The sequence below is a fragment of the Chionomys nivalis genome, chromosome 13, assembly GCF_950005125.1.
Source record: "Chionomys nivalis chromosome 13, mChiNiv1.1, whole genome shotgun sequence".
Lineage (NCBI taxonomy): Eukaryota > Metazoa > Chordata > Mammalia > Rodentia > Cricetidae > Chionomys > Chionomys nivalis.
Window position 1 is genome coordinate 11,385,917 of NC_080098.1, and position 14,107 is coordinate 11,400,023.

Consider the following 14,107-nt stretch of genomic DNA (forward strand, 5'->3'; position numbering starts at 1 on the left):
CAGGAAGCCCAATAGTTAGCCAGGAGGACCAGCATCACTAAGGAGAAAACTGTTGTTTTCCCCATCCTTGTATATTCCCAGACACTGCCTTTGCCCATACCTGGCAATGAGTTAAGACTGGCCTTGTGCAGTTCCAGAAAAGAGGGATCTGCTAGGCAGACAGACAGGCCAAGGCCCAATCATCTGCTCCTGAGTCACCAAGTGAGATAAAGTGTTTTCAAGAACACAGGCAGTGCTTGATGCTAGAAGGATATCATCTCTTCATTTAAGGAACTTTTATAAATATGTTCCCCAAAAGTGACAATATATTTTCTGTCCTTTAATTTATATTAATTCTGGTCATTTTTCAGCTATCCACATTGTAGTTGCTTAAATGAATAATAAAAGGAAAGTATTTTGAATGTAAAGTGGTCCATCAGAACTGAAGATGTAAGAGTGAATGAATATATAAAACATGCAGAGTTAAAACAGTACAAGGAATGAAGATGAAAATGTAGTTTGGGTAATAAAACATTTTATTAGAATTGAAAAAGAAATCTATTTATGTTCCTATACAGTCTCTTAAGGTCACATAGAGGAAAAATCACTAGACTACTAACCCCTGTTTTAGGGTTAGTGAATAATATAAACATTCAAAAATGTAATTTCTTACATGTGTATGGATGATTTGGCTGCGTGTGTATATATGAACCGCTTGTGTGCCTGGTGCTTGAGGAGGTCAGAAAAAGGTGTCAGATCCCCTGGAACTACAGATGATCTGAACCCTACTGGGCAATGAACCCAGATCCTCTGGAAGAACAGCCCATGCTTTGAACTGCTGAGCTCTCTTTCCAGCCCTCAATAATAAAGATTTTGGAAAAGAGTGTCTTTTAAGGTTTTTAGTTTCTTGCTTTTGTTCAAAATTTTAGTTAAAACAGAAACATAAAGTCATATTTCCTTTTTAGTTTTTTTTTTTAAGGGAGAAACACATTTATTTAGTCCCCTGGGAGTAACCAGGAACAAAGCTTTGTTTAAGAACCCAATAGGAGACACTGGTCGCAATTTTCCAGCATTAATTTGGTCAAGGATTGGCACAGTGATAATCTGATCAATACCCATTCTTCTTGGCCTTGAAATAAGCAAGTAAAGACAGAGAGCTAGTAAGTCACATAGCACAAGAAATAGTATATATCTATCCAAGGTCAAGTGGACTTCTCAGGAAAGAAGAGAAGATTTGTGAGTTAACCCGGAGGCATCTATCAGGTCTTGTCTTTCTCACTCAGGATGTATGGACAGATGGAAGTACTGACCTAAAAGACAAAAAGAAGTAACTCTAGCTTGTGTGTGTGTGTGTGTGCATGCGTTTGTGTTATTTCTAAAGGGAAAGATAAATTGTGAAGGTATTACACCTGTGAGTTATTGATCTCTGTACACAACGTAGACTAATCTACATTAAACAAAAGCAATCTCAGATTAACTTTAAGATGTGATATATATATATATCTCAGAACAAAACCACTCTTGCTTTTCACGGGTCCTAGAAGCATATGTATGGTTGGTTGAGGAAAATAAAGAGAACTCCAGATGTAAGAGTTATTTTAAATATTCACACAGTCATATCTCATGCTATATTTAGTTAGAGAAAAGTTGGCTTGAAGTAACCGGGAAGAAGCATTCAAAAGGTTGAATTTTCTTTTGTAAAACAGCCATGCAAAGGAAGTCATGCACATTTTAATAGGATAAAGGGGAATTTATTGGCCAGCACAGATGCTGGATGCAGGAATCTGAACTCACTGGCATTGATGATGAGCCAAAACTATGAATGAATGGGTTGGAGGGGGGTTACCAATGCTTTGCTGAATTAGAAACAGTCCTCTAGCTATCAGCTCTTCTCAAATATTGGGTGAAATTGATCCCAAAGGCAATCAGAGAAAGAAATGGACATGCTGCGTAGTAGCACAAATGTATCACTTCTAGACAATACTAGACCAAGTAACCAAGTACAGGGCCTACCAGCGGAAAAACTGCTTGCCGTTATTATTAGCGTGTTATCAGAAAACACAGTTCAGCCAGTACACCCAACTGAGGGTCTGCCTCCCTGAAGCAAAGACCCCCTTCTCCATTATTCCACTGTTCCTGGGTCTAACACCATCACAAACAGTAGTAGAATTCAGAATGAATTCGTACCCCCCCCTAGAGAAAATGAAGACATTTTTGTGCTCTGGTAATTAATATTTTTGACTAATAGAGGTAGACAACATTAGGCTCCAGGCTTCCACAGGCAATTAAAATCAGCAGGTTCTCTGGTAAACAAGAGCCTGTGAGGTTTCCTCTTGGTCATAAATAACAGTATAGGGCATGTGACCCGGGAATCATAATGGTGTTTTTCTGGCATGGTTACGTGCCTGATACTGTGAGAGTGTGAGCCTTTACCTTCTTCTGCATTCAGAGATAAACAGAGACCTCATTGTACTTGACTACAATCACTTATGTAGGGCATGGACTCTTGAAAACACCAGACACACATTAACTAAGCCATTAATCCACACCAATCCTTTTCCCAGAAACCACATATTATTATTCTTTAATGGCCAACCAAACTCAGTCAGAAAGGATAATTGCCTTGCTCAAGGCCACAGAGGGAGTCTTGTGTCAGAACAGAATTAGAGTTGAGTGATTTGGGGCCTACAGGCTTGCATTTGGCCCATTAGGTCATGTGTGATGGGAAAAGACTTTTTTTTTTTTTTGACTTGTTTGAGGAGAGAGAGAGAGAGAGGGAACTTGTGTGTTCCTCTGTAATCATGAATGTAGGCATTAATTAGGATAGTGGTATTCATGTATACAACAGCTTTTTCCATATTAGAATAGCATTCACAGACTGTGACACACTTAGTAACTCTGAAACTTGTTTGTTCATTTGCTGTTTCTTGGTTTTGTCTAAGAAAGAGACATGCTAGATAAGAAGCGAGAATGGCTCAGCTCAGAAGCCCATCTCCTTTCATTCCTACTTTTCTGTCTCCCAGGCTGACCCCAGAGTTACAGTTCTCCCTCCTTGGCCTCTGGCATAGATGTCTAAGGGGAGTGCACCTCCACTCCTGCCTCCAAAGGGCTTGTGTTGAGCTACAGAATGTCACCAAACGGTTTTCTTTTTCAGGGACCAGACCAAATAGTTGCTAAGTTTGGCTAGCGTTATTCATTTCTTCCATGAGCAGATGTTTGCTCTGTATAGAAAGGTGCCTTAGAATAGAGGTCGGCTGTAAAAGGTCAGGAGGTAAAACTTACGGAATTAGTTCCTACCCACATTCTGAGTACATATCCTTATGTCTACAGATGAATGCATCTCTCACCCTTCATTAAAAGGTCTTATCTTTGCTGTAGACAGACACCATCACCAAAAGTCACAACTGATCAAAATACAGAGGACAACTGGCTGTGACCAGGCCCCAGTTGATATGCCTACAAGACAACCTTCACACCAAAGGCTCAGGGAACAGTTCAGAAAAAGGGGGTAGAAACACTTTAAGAGCTAGAGGTCCATGAAGCCTGCTGGGAAATTATGTCATTTCTTCCTAGAAATCACAGGAAAGTTGTACCCATAACACCTCAACAATATAGCTGCCTAAACAAGACCTGAACAATGGCAGCACCAATAAACATGCTGTTGTATAAAAAAGAAATCTTATGGGGTCCCATCCCTAAATAAAGAACTATAGGCAACTAATGACTGATGAGAGAGGGAGAATTAGTCAGTCACAAGAGTGAGCCCCCTAATTGCTTATCCAAAACCAATGGGATTGACCTGAAATCATACATACACAAGCAACAGTAAATGAACTCAGCAGGTTCATTTACTAGTCATATATAGGTATAGGTATATGTCCATATCTAGTCATATATAGGTATATTTGTAACAATAACAACTAAAGAAAAGGGGGTCATGAATTTGAGGGTAGTGAAGGGTGATACATAGAAGAGTTGGAGGAAGGAGAGGGAGAGAAAAAGGTTGTAATTATATTTTAATTAAAAAAAATCATGGAATTAGATTTCTGGCTCTATGACTTCCTGGTTAATAGTCTGGGGGGACTGTCTCAGACTTTATGTTTCAATTTCTCAATCTGTGCAGGAATAAGTGCAGGAATAGCGTTAAGTCATAAGACTCCACAAGGCCGCTTCCGATTGCAATGACCACACTGGTAGAACTCAAGAGACTAAATGTCACCATGACCATCTTTTTTTTTGTTACAGCAAATGCATAAAAAGAGGGAGACTGTTTCTTCAAACACCTTGTTGGAAGCCATGTCAACTTTTAAGAATAAGTATCTTTATTTTAAGTAGCTTAAGGAAAAACAATTTTAAAAGTTAAGCGCTAAGCCTAATGAGATGACCCAATGGGCAAAGTGTTTGTTGCAGGAATCTGGTGACAATGAGTTTGATTCTTGGAACCCATGTAGAGGTTGATGGGAGAACTGGCTCCGCATTGTAGTCCTCTCACCTCCACACATGTGCCATAGCAAACATATTCATTAATAAATGGTTGTTATAATAAAATAATAAATCAAGGGTTGAAATGCAACTCAATGACAGAACACTTACTTAGCAGTATCTGGCCCTAGGCTCGAATGCAAGGACCATCCAAGTAAATAGGAATCAATTAATTAATGAAGCCAGAACAGTGCCATCATGTTGTAGGATGAGGGGCGGGCTGTGTCCCGCTACCCAGCTAGCTTAGCCCTAAAATAATTACACAGAAACTCTATTCATTTAAACACTGCCTGGCCCATTAGCTCTAGCCTTTATTGGCTAACTCTCACATCTTGATCTAATCCATTTCTAATAATCTGCGTAGGACCACGAGGTCATGGCTTACCGGGAATGATTCTAACCTATGTCTGTTCTGTCTCAGGCCGGAGCTTCATGGCGTTTGCCTGACTCTGCTCTTCTTCCCAGCATCCAGTTCTGTCTTTCCCACCTACCTAAGTTTCTGCCCTATCAAAAGGCCAAGGCAGTCTCTTTATTCAACCAATGAAAGCAGCACATCCTACACCACCATAAAGAGGAATATATCTGAGCAGAAGAAGGGAAGAGTCTCCACAGTCCTCCGATACTAACTCATACCCTGAACTGGAAAGACCTAGCCTGTATCAGAGCACACTAATACTAATCTTCCATTTGGTGGGTTCCCATCACGGCAGAAGCTCTTTAAGGGAGACAGTTATGAATGCTATGATCCGGATCACTGGCGGCCTGGATCTTATTTTCCGGGATCCACATGGATCACTGATTATTAATGAAAAGTGTAGCAGCATCCCAGCGATGAGGTTAATCATTTCACAGTACCCTCAAAGCAGCAGAGGCAATGATAACTATGTTAATTGACTACCTTGTACACATAAAGTAATGCCATGTATTGTGGTCTCAAAATTAGAGTGACAAACACTCTTGAGGCATTCACAGCACAACGATCATAATTATATAGTAGAGGGAGGAGTTGGAAAATAAAATTAAGAAGATCCAAAAGATAAAATGTGAATTAAAAATATAAGTAAAGATAAACATCACAGAACACCAGTCAACTACTAGAGGTTCATACATACAGACAGATAAGTCATCTAAGAATTATCAGGATAGTCTAGGCTAAGGGCACCCTTGGACTTGAAAGAGCCCATTAAAGATCCAGTCAAAGTGGACAAAAACCCCAGCACTTTCAAAGACTTGAGAGAAGTTCTGAAATATCAAAGATCAAGAGCAGATCATGAAAGCTTTGAAAGAAAGAGGAAAAACTTTACCTACAAAGAAAGCATGAATGCGCGAGTGGCCCAGGGCTACTGATTCAATCTAGAAAACCATATCCACTCAGAATACCATGAGGACTTTAACAGAGAAGAAAGGTATTTGGGACATGCAAACACGCAGAATGTCTTCTTCCCATTCGGCCTTATCTCTGTTTCTGGGGATTGTGATTTCAGCAAAATGGAGCAAAGAGTTTGTGTTCTAGAAACTGGGCAGGAAAAGCAGGCAATGTGGCCGAAGGGAACAGAAACACATTTGGGACGGAAAGGTGTTTCTTTCCTTGGAGAAATTGGAAATGCCCCACAGAGAAGAAGACTAAGATGTTAAAACCACTAGAGGCAATGACAACATTAGGTGTCTTGAGATGATGCAAGTCACAAAACAATCCCACACCAGTTCAGAATTATGAATATTAAAAGGGTTACTTATTTAAGGAGAAAACTTACAGATAACTGTCCTAGACAACAGTACTCTACGTGAACAGGAACAGAGTCTAGAAGGTGGAAGCCGGAACCCGGAAGCAAGAGAGTGGGTGTTCGGTTACCGGGCGCACAGTTACCGCTGCTTTTATAGCATAAGAGACCATGCCCCAAGTGGGCTGGTATCTTAAAAGCTATTGGCTGAAGGAGCAGAATATGCTCCCACAGCAGTCATGCATTAGCCATGAAAAATATTTATGAGGTCATCTTTGTTATGTGCTTTGCTAATTTTCAACGTTTAGAACTGGCCACCAGATAAACTATGAAAGACCTAGTTATGGTAACAGCACATGACATTAATATTTTAATGTGAAATAAAAACATAGATTATAACACTAAAGAGTAGAGGACGGGACCTTTGAAGCAGATGAAGGTGAAGTCTTGCTGTAATTTGTGAAATAGACTAGATGAGACTCAGACTTTAAACAAAATTAAAAATGCACTTGGGTAACAAGAAACCAGACATGTAACAAAGACCAAGGCACACTCATGGCACAAATGCAATTAACTCTCTAAACTGTAAAGCCAAGATCTCTGTGAGGACAACAAGGCCATAGTGCAACTCAAATGCAAACGCAATGGCATGTTTGATTGTTGAACTTGTCTGAACATTGGGATTGTTCTTTATTTTGAGAAAGGGTCTTGCTAGATTGCTTCAAAATTTCTACAATCCTTCTGCCTCCCAATACTGGAATCATAGGCATGGACCACTATGTCTGACTTGGGTTTGTTTGTTTGTTTGTTTGTTTGTTCTAGGGTCTCATATGCCAGGCCAGTGTTTAATCACTGAACCGTGTTTCCATCCCCAGGATTTCTTTTTCTTTTTTACATCTATCTATCTATCTATCTATCTATCTATCTATCTATCTATCTATCTATCTATCTATCTATCTATCTATCATCTATCTATCTATGTATCTATCATCTATCTATGTATCTATCATCTATCTATGTATCTATGTATCTATCTATGTATCTATGTATCTATGTATCTATCTATGTATCTATGTATCTATCTATCTATCTATCTATCTATCTATCTATCTATCTATCTATCATCTATTCATCCTCACATCCATTTATCTATTTATGGTGTGTGTGTGTGTGTGCATGCGTACGTGCACACATGTGTGTTGTGTATCGGGGCAGAAGTGGGGAGGTCAGAGGAAAGCTTGTGTGAGTTAGTTTTCTCTTTCTACCATGTGGGTCCTTGGCAGGGATTAGATAGAACTGAAGACAGTAGGCATGATATGAAGCAACTTTACCCATGAGTCATCTCTCTGGTTCTGGCCTTGGAGTCTTTCTATGTATTTAATTACTTATTATTCATCTTCTATCTATCTATCTATCTATCTATCTATCTATCTATCTATCTACCTACCTATCTATCTATCTATCATCTATCTATCTATCTATCTATCTATCTATCTATCTATCTATCTATCTATCTATCTACATTCTGACCAAAGTTTCCCTTTTCTCTTCCAGTACCTCCCAACCTCCTTTTTGCCTTGGATTTCTTAATCACATGACACCACTTCAATGAAACCCTAACATAATCCTGTTACAGAATTTCTATTGCTCTTCAACAACTAGACATTCCTATGGATACTATATGATATGAAGGTATGATGGCTAATTTTATATCAACATGATACAAGGTATAGTCAATGGAGAGAAGGGGGCCTCAACTGAGCAGATGCAAAGTCCCTAAACAACTGCTATCAAACATTATTTTCACCTACAAATTCTTTTCAGACGCATCCTCAAATTGGCCAGAAGAGGGTCAGCATGATCAATAATCTTTGGACTAAGAACTTGTTTAGACTCGTGTAAAGGTCCTCCTGATATATCAAATAGACACAGCTGTGTGCACTATAAACATGTGAACATCCTATAGGTGGGGAAAGGTTGACATTCTTTTTCATTGAATACTTATGGATATTACCATAGCACAATTTCCTTTTCAGGCAGCCAAAATTCAGTCTCTTCAACAACTTCTCTCAATACTTCTAAAGATTTTCCGTGTTTGTTTTATGCACGACTTTTTACAAAATCTTTTGGCTCCAGCTTCTATATACAAACACTTTATTGCTCAAATGGACAAAACAAAAACAAAGGTAATGAAGAAAAATTATTCCCAGAAAGATATTTGCATTTTTGAAATAGCATACAGCACAAGAATATACCATTATATATTTCTCTTAATAGTTTTTAAACAGAAGAGGCCAGGACTGAAATTACAAAATGAATTTGTTCTTCTGCATAAAATAAAAACTTTTTCTTCAGGACAAAGTTATTATATTGTTAGACAAGAGCTCAAAACGTATAAAATCAGCACTGTAAAAATACTTCTTAGAAATTTAATGTGGGAGAAATTGGTATTAGAATTTTAAAATACTATTTAATTGCCCTCTGTGATTATCTACACTAAAATAGAAGTTCTCAGTAGGTCAACATTTTTCAATTCCAGGTCAAATAGTTAACAGTACTCTTGCTGAGCGACACATCCTAACACACTTCGGAGAGACTTATCCAGGTAACAAGGTTAGCAGGAAGTTTTGCCTCACTTGGCAAAGAAATTCATTGTTAGATTAGCATTTCAGAGAAGCATCATTTTAAACAGAGACTGCCAATAATTAAACATGCAAGATTTTCTCCGCTAATTAATGACATGGCTTTAGGAGACTTTTCTATTTCTTTCCATGTAGATAAAGCAACGGTAAGAAACTTTATGCAGACATGATCAGATTATCAAAGGGTATAGAATGCAAACACAAACCCTCATCTGCAAGGAAACCACAACCCCCAGCTTTGCTCTCATCGTTCTTCAATTAAACCACCTACTCTTCCACAACTATAAAGACTGGTTATTTTACAGTGTACTGGGAAAGGGTGCATGGCCACGAATATAGCTGAGCACCGACGCTGGGTCCCTGCCGTACCTGTATCTATGCCAGTTACCGGTCAGGGTTAATAAGCAGAAAGTTTCTAGGCAGACTGGAGGCCAGTCGCTACCTGCAGACTTACCTTTGTGAGCCGCTGCCTTCCGCGGAGCTGGAGTCGCCACAGCCTGCACCTGCTTCTCCAAGTTTCCTTCACTTCCAGTCCTCTCCGTCTTCTCACCTAGGCTGGTTTTCTTCGACTTGCTGCTTAAATCATCCTTCTTTGAGGACGGCAGCTTAGAAGACGCGCTAGTAAAGAAGGATTTAGCCAAGCGGGAGGATTTGGACATTTTAAACGGCAGGGAAGACACCCCACCCCCGAATAAAAAGAAAACAAGAAAGATCAGCTCCAGAATGGTACCTATTGGGGCAGCAAATTCTAAAATTTATCCTACGAGTTACACTTCTCAACAACCAGTGACAGTGCGGAGTTTAGCTGGATAGAAAGTGCTGGGCTGGGCTGGGCTGTGCAGGGGGGGTGGGGGGGCACTTGTTTTTCGTTTGTTTTTGTTTTTTAAACAAAGGCATCCTGCTGCCCCATCGCCCATTCACTCCTGTGGAATGGAAAGGTGTTTCAAAGACAATGGTAAATGCTCTAACGCCAGGGACCTGCAGATTCTGGAACCAGGAATGTGAAATATGCATACAGGCAAGCTCACCCAGAGACGTCCCCAGCACGTTCAGACTAGATGCTGGAGGACTAGAAAAGGAAAACGAATGTAAATACAGCCCCATCCACTCAGGTACAGGACGTGAAAATAAGCCAGATGTGAGATTTACAGGACTATGGAGCTCGTGCCATGTAAGGCTTCCAGGCATTTGTACAAGCAAATATTTCCTTGCCTTAGCACATTCCTAGATTATAGTCTAAGATTGGCCCGTGCAATGAATGTCCACCTACAGAAACACTTCTACTGTTTACAGAACACAAATAGCACTGTGGAAAGAGAGAAAAGCCAGAAGACTGCATTTTCCATACCTCTTGGGGCTGCTGTGTGGCACCCAATAATAGATGAGCTCTATGCCTGTATAAGGGAGTGTGGGGTATATGTGTATGCGTGTTCCCTCTCTCCGTGTTTGTGTGTGTGTGTGTGCACGTGTGCGCATGCACGTACACGCATGCATGTACCTGTGTGTTGAGAATCTGGGATTGTGTTATTTTAACTTTAAAGGAGCCTGGCATTCCTTCTGAGTAGTTGTAATTACTCGGTGTTCTGAAAGGCTGACAGTAACATGTAAAACTCAGGTGTGTTCACGGGGCAGGTTTTCCTTAGGCTGAAAACAGTCCGTTAGCCAACTGAACACACAGGAGCCCACTAGAAGCATGCAGCCCCTTCTGCACTAAGGGTGACCCCTTTCCCTCTTCATTTCCCATGTCAGTGATTTTTACTACTTGGGGGTTAAGCTGTTTCCAACCTCAATTATTCTACGTTCCCTCAGGGAGAAACTGTACAAACACTCGAGGAACTAGAAAAGCGTTCTGGGAATCTGTGATCATATAATGGCCTTAGCACGCAAATGCCCTGATAAATGTGCAGCTACTTAGCCCTGCATCAAGAGAGAATGAGAGGCCAGGAAGAGTATAAATTTTGGAATCAACTGAACTATGCCTTCCCCAGAGGAAGAACCATTCCCGTCATTTAACTGATAAAGTTGGGATAATTTTGATCAACCAGAAGGCAATACAGACGGCCTCAGATAACACACCTGCCCTTCCCTTCATCTGGTAAATGGTAATTTCTCTCTCTCTCTCTCTCTCTCTCTCTCTCTCTCTCTCTCTCACACACACACACACACACACACAAACACCTACCTCCTCACCTCATCTGCCCCAAATTTCCCCGGCTTTAACACTACCTAGCAAACCTGGCACAGTCCTAAAAGCCACCAGAGTCGGCAGCTTAAGTCCTGACTTGGAACTGAAGGTCCCCAGTGGGATCCCACTTGTGGTTTTAGACCACTAAACCCCAGAGAACCTGGGAGTAACCCTTAATGAGAACAGGAACCTGTGGGGATGAGAGGCCAGTGCCTTCCCGAATTTCACTGCCTCATTGAACTAGAAAGCATGAAACTTAAGTGACCCCTTCACTCTTTAAAATCCTGTCCAAATCAGACATGCCAGGCGTCTGATGGAGAAGCATAAGGCTTCTCCATCTCATCCAAAGTCATGTCTCCTCAAGCTGCCCCAAGCTCCTTTCTCTCCGGAATCTTCCTTGCAGTCTCTTTCAGGAATAAGATTAACAAAAAAGCTAACTCTGGCTTCTTTGTAGACTGCCGAGCACAGTGTGTCAGAGCCTAGCAGCCCTGTAGCTGCTGAGTGAAGGCTCATCATCCAGGTTTCCCTATCGAAGAGATGGGCACCAGCAATACAGCCTGGTCCCAAGTGGGTACTGACACCATGGCTGCTGAGCCTGTGGCACTTGGCCATGCACTGGAGCCTGGCAAGCCAGGAAAGAAACGCCACTGAATCCTGAAGCTGTCTAGAGCAGGTGCTTTTCCTACCCAGTGGGTGAAGCATTTAGCAGGGATCACACTGTATATAGGTGTAGCATGCCTGTCTCTTCCAACAGGGCCTGGATAACCAGAGCAGCTTATGAAAGACAGAAAAAAATCAGCAATGATTGTGAAACAGGCTACGGGAAGAGGTGGAGCCTATACCAATGTCTTCCAGAGAAACAACCAATGAGAGACTTTTGTATTTATATAAATGTATGTGTGCGTATGTATATATGTATATATATTAGATACACACACAACTATGCATGTGCATACATATCTGTATACAGACTATGTCTGTGTCTATGAATGCACATATAAAATATATGTCACTTATATGCATTTATATACATGCATGTACAGAATATATTATGCAAGCCAATAATTAAGTATCCATAAGATATACATAATATGTTTAGTAATTATGTATTATGGATCCATATAGTCAACTATATAATATGCATTCATGTAGACTAAACAATACATATATGTACAGTTATATAAAATACATACAGGCCGGGTGGTGGTGGCGCACGCCTTTAATCCCAGCACTTGGGAGGCAGAGGTAGGCGGATCTCTGTGAGTTTGAGACCAGCCTGGTCTACAAGAGCTAGTTCCAGGACAGGCTCCAAAACCACAGAGAAACCCTGTCTCGAAAAAGCAAAAAAAATAAAAATAAAAATAAAAATAAAAAAAAAATAAAAAACAAAAAAACCCCCATACATACAATATATAAAACAGGAACTGAATGTTGGGATACCTGGGGTGGTTGTTGCTGGTACAACTGTCTCTAGGCTCTAAGAGATTATAGAGTTATATGGAAACCTCTCAAATGGAATGTTTCTGAGCTTTACCTTAGAGCAATGGCTCAAAATTTCAGGCAAGGCCAAAACTAGACCCTCACAAAAGCAATTTGCAGGCATATGTCTTACTCACTGGGCCCTGGGAGATGCTCTAGCCTGCATCCCAGTGTGAAGGTCCCTGGAGGACCACTCCTGCCCACTGCTGCTGTACCTTAGGTGCTCCATTTGTTTCTTCTGTTTTGCGGACATTATCTGCGCTTCACACGCTGTGTGGTGAATCTGTCTGAGAACATCAAACCCATGTCACTCATCACTTTGGCCATTTGTGTCTTGGCCATGCTTGGTTTGAGCTGTGATACTTGAGGTAAACACATTCCCCCGTCACTCCCAACACAGACTGGCTTGGCTGTGCTAACATTTGTTCATCTCTATGAAGGAAGCTGGATTATGTAAGGGGGAGGCCTGAAACACCATGTGGCTCGTTAATTGTCTTCTCCACTCACTGGAAGTTTCCTGAGACCCTTTGTCACTCAGTGCATAGCAAACCCTTAGGCCACATACAGCCAGAGTCCATGTGGTATGGGATATTTTTGTTTTAGATAGACAAAAGAGAGCTGACCTAGAAGCATTTGCTTGGACAGCTAGCACCAAATGTGCCTGGAACCATCACTCAGAAGAAAGACAGAATACAAGAGGTTTGACACACTTAAAAAAAAAAACAAAACAACTTTATTCCTAAAAGTACCTAAATTGGTTGGCAAAATAATACTCTGTTAGGATTAATTGTGTGAGGTTAAAATAAAAAATAATTAATAATAAGACCAGAGACAAAGGAGCTTATTTCTGAGTTTCCTAGCATTTGAACAAAAAGCAAAAGGGGGGTTTGCAGTGTCTGTGCTATTTTATCAGTAGCTTGAGTCTAAAGAAAACAAAGCTGCTGCCGCTGGATCCCAAAGAATCTCTTGGGTTGTGAGTGACCCATTAAGAAGAACACCTTTATAGGACAAACGTGGCCACATCCCAGGAGCCCCACACCCGTGTGAATATTTTCTGCAAACACTACTTTATTCCACATGGCCAATTTCTCTTCTGCGTCCAACAAGTAACCTGCCTTCTAGTCTGGATCCGAACCACCACAAGTGGTATCTGCTTCCCAGCCAACCAGGCGTAGACGCACCTTCCTTTCAACTCGCTGGCTTTCCTTTGCCCTGTGGTGGTATAGTATCTCCCCACAAGAGTCCAGTCTCACCGGCCTTTCCTTTAAGACTACGTCTAGTCTGCATGTGCTGGGCCAACCTCTGTCCTCCGGGGCTCTCTGATCTCCACATCTCACTGTCATGAGCTCTGCTCAGCAAAGTAGGAAAAGCAGGCAAAGGTTTCTCCTCTTTCGAAATGCCAAGTTTACCAAAACTCATCACTGCTACTTCTGCCGGCATGAAGACATTGTCCCAAGCTACTTTTGTCGTTGCTGCTATTGAAGTTTAGTTATTTGGAGACAGAGTCTTAATAATATAGCAAGCTGATATGAACTCCCAAGCTTCCTGCCTGCCACCTCTCCTGAGTTCAAGAATAACAGGTGTGTGCCACCATACCCAGCTCCTCCCGAATGGCTCAT

The 14,107-nt window shown here is 41.0% G+C and overlaps 1 protein-coding gene across 2 annotated transcripts in view; it reads right to left on the bottom strand.

The window, feature by feature from the left end:
- Positions 1-14,107, bottom strand: part of Kiaa1217 (KIAA1217 ortholog) — a 789,026-nt gene that overhangs the window by 439,619 nt on the left and 335,300 nt on the right. Inside the window, exon 1 of one of the 2 annotated variants that reach the window (XM_057787136.1) lies at positions 9,279-9,384. The exons of the other annotated variant lie outside the window; for it this stretch is intronic. The gene's annotated coding sequence lies outside the window, so the exon portion shown is untranslated. Of the gene's footprint in view, positions 1-9,278; positions 9,385-14,107 lie in introns of those variants that run through there. 2 annotated transcript variants of the gene reach the window in all.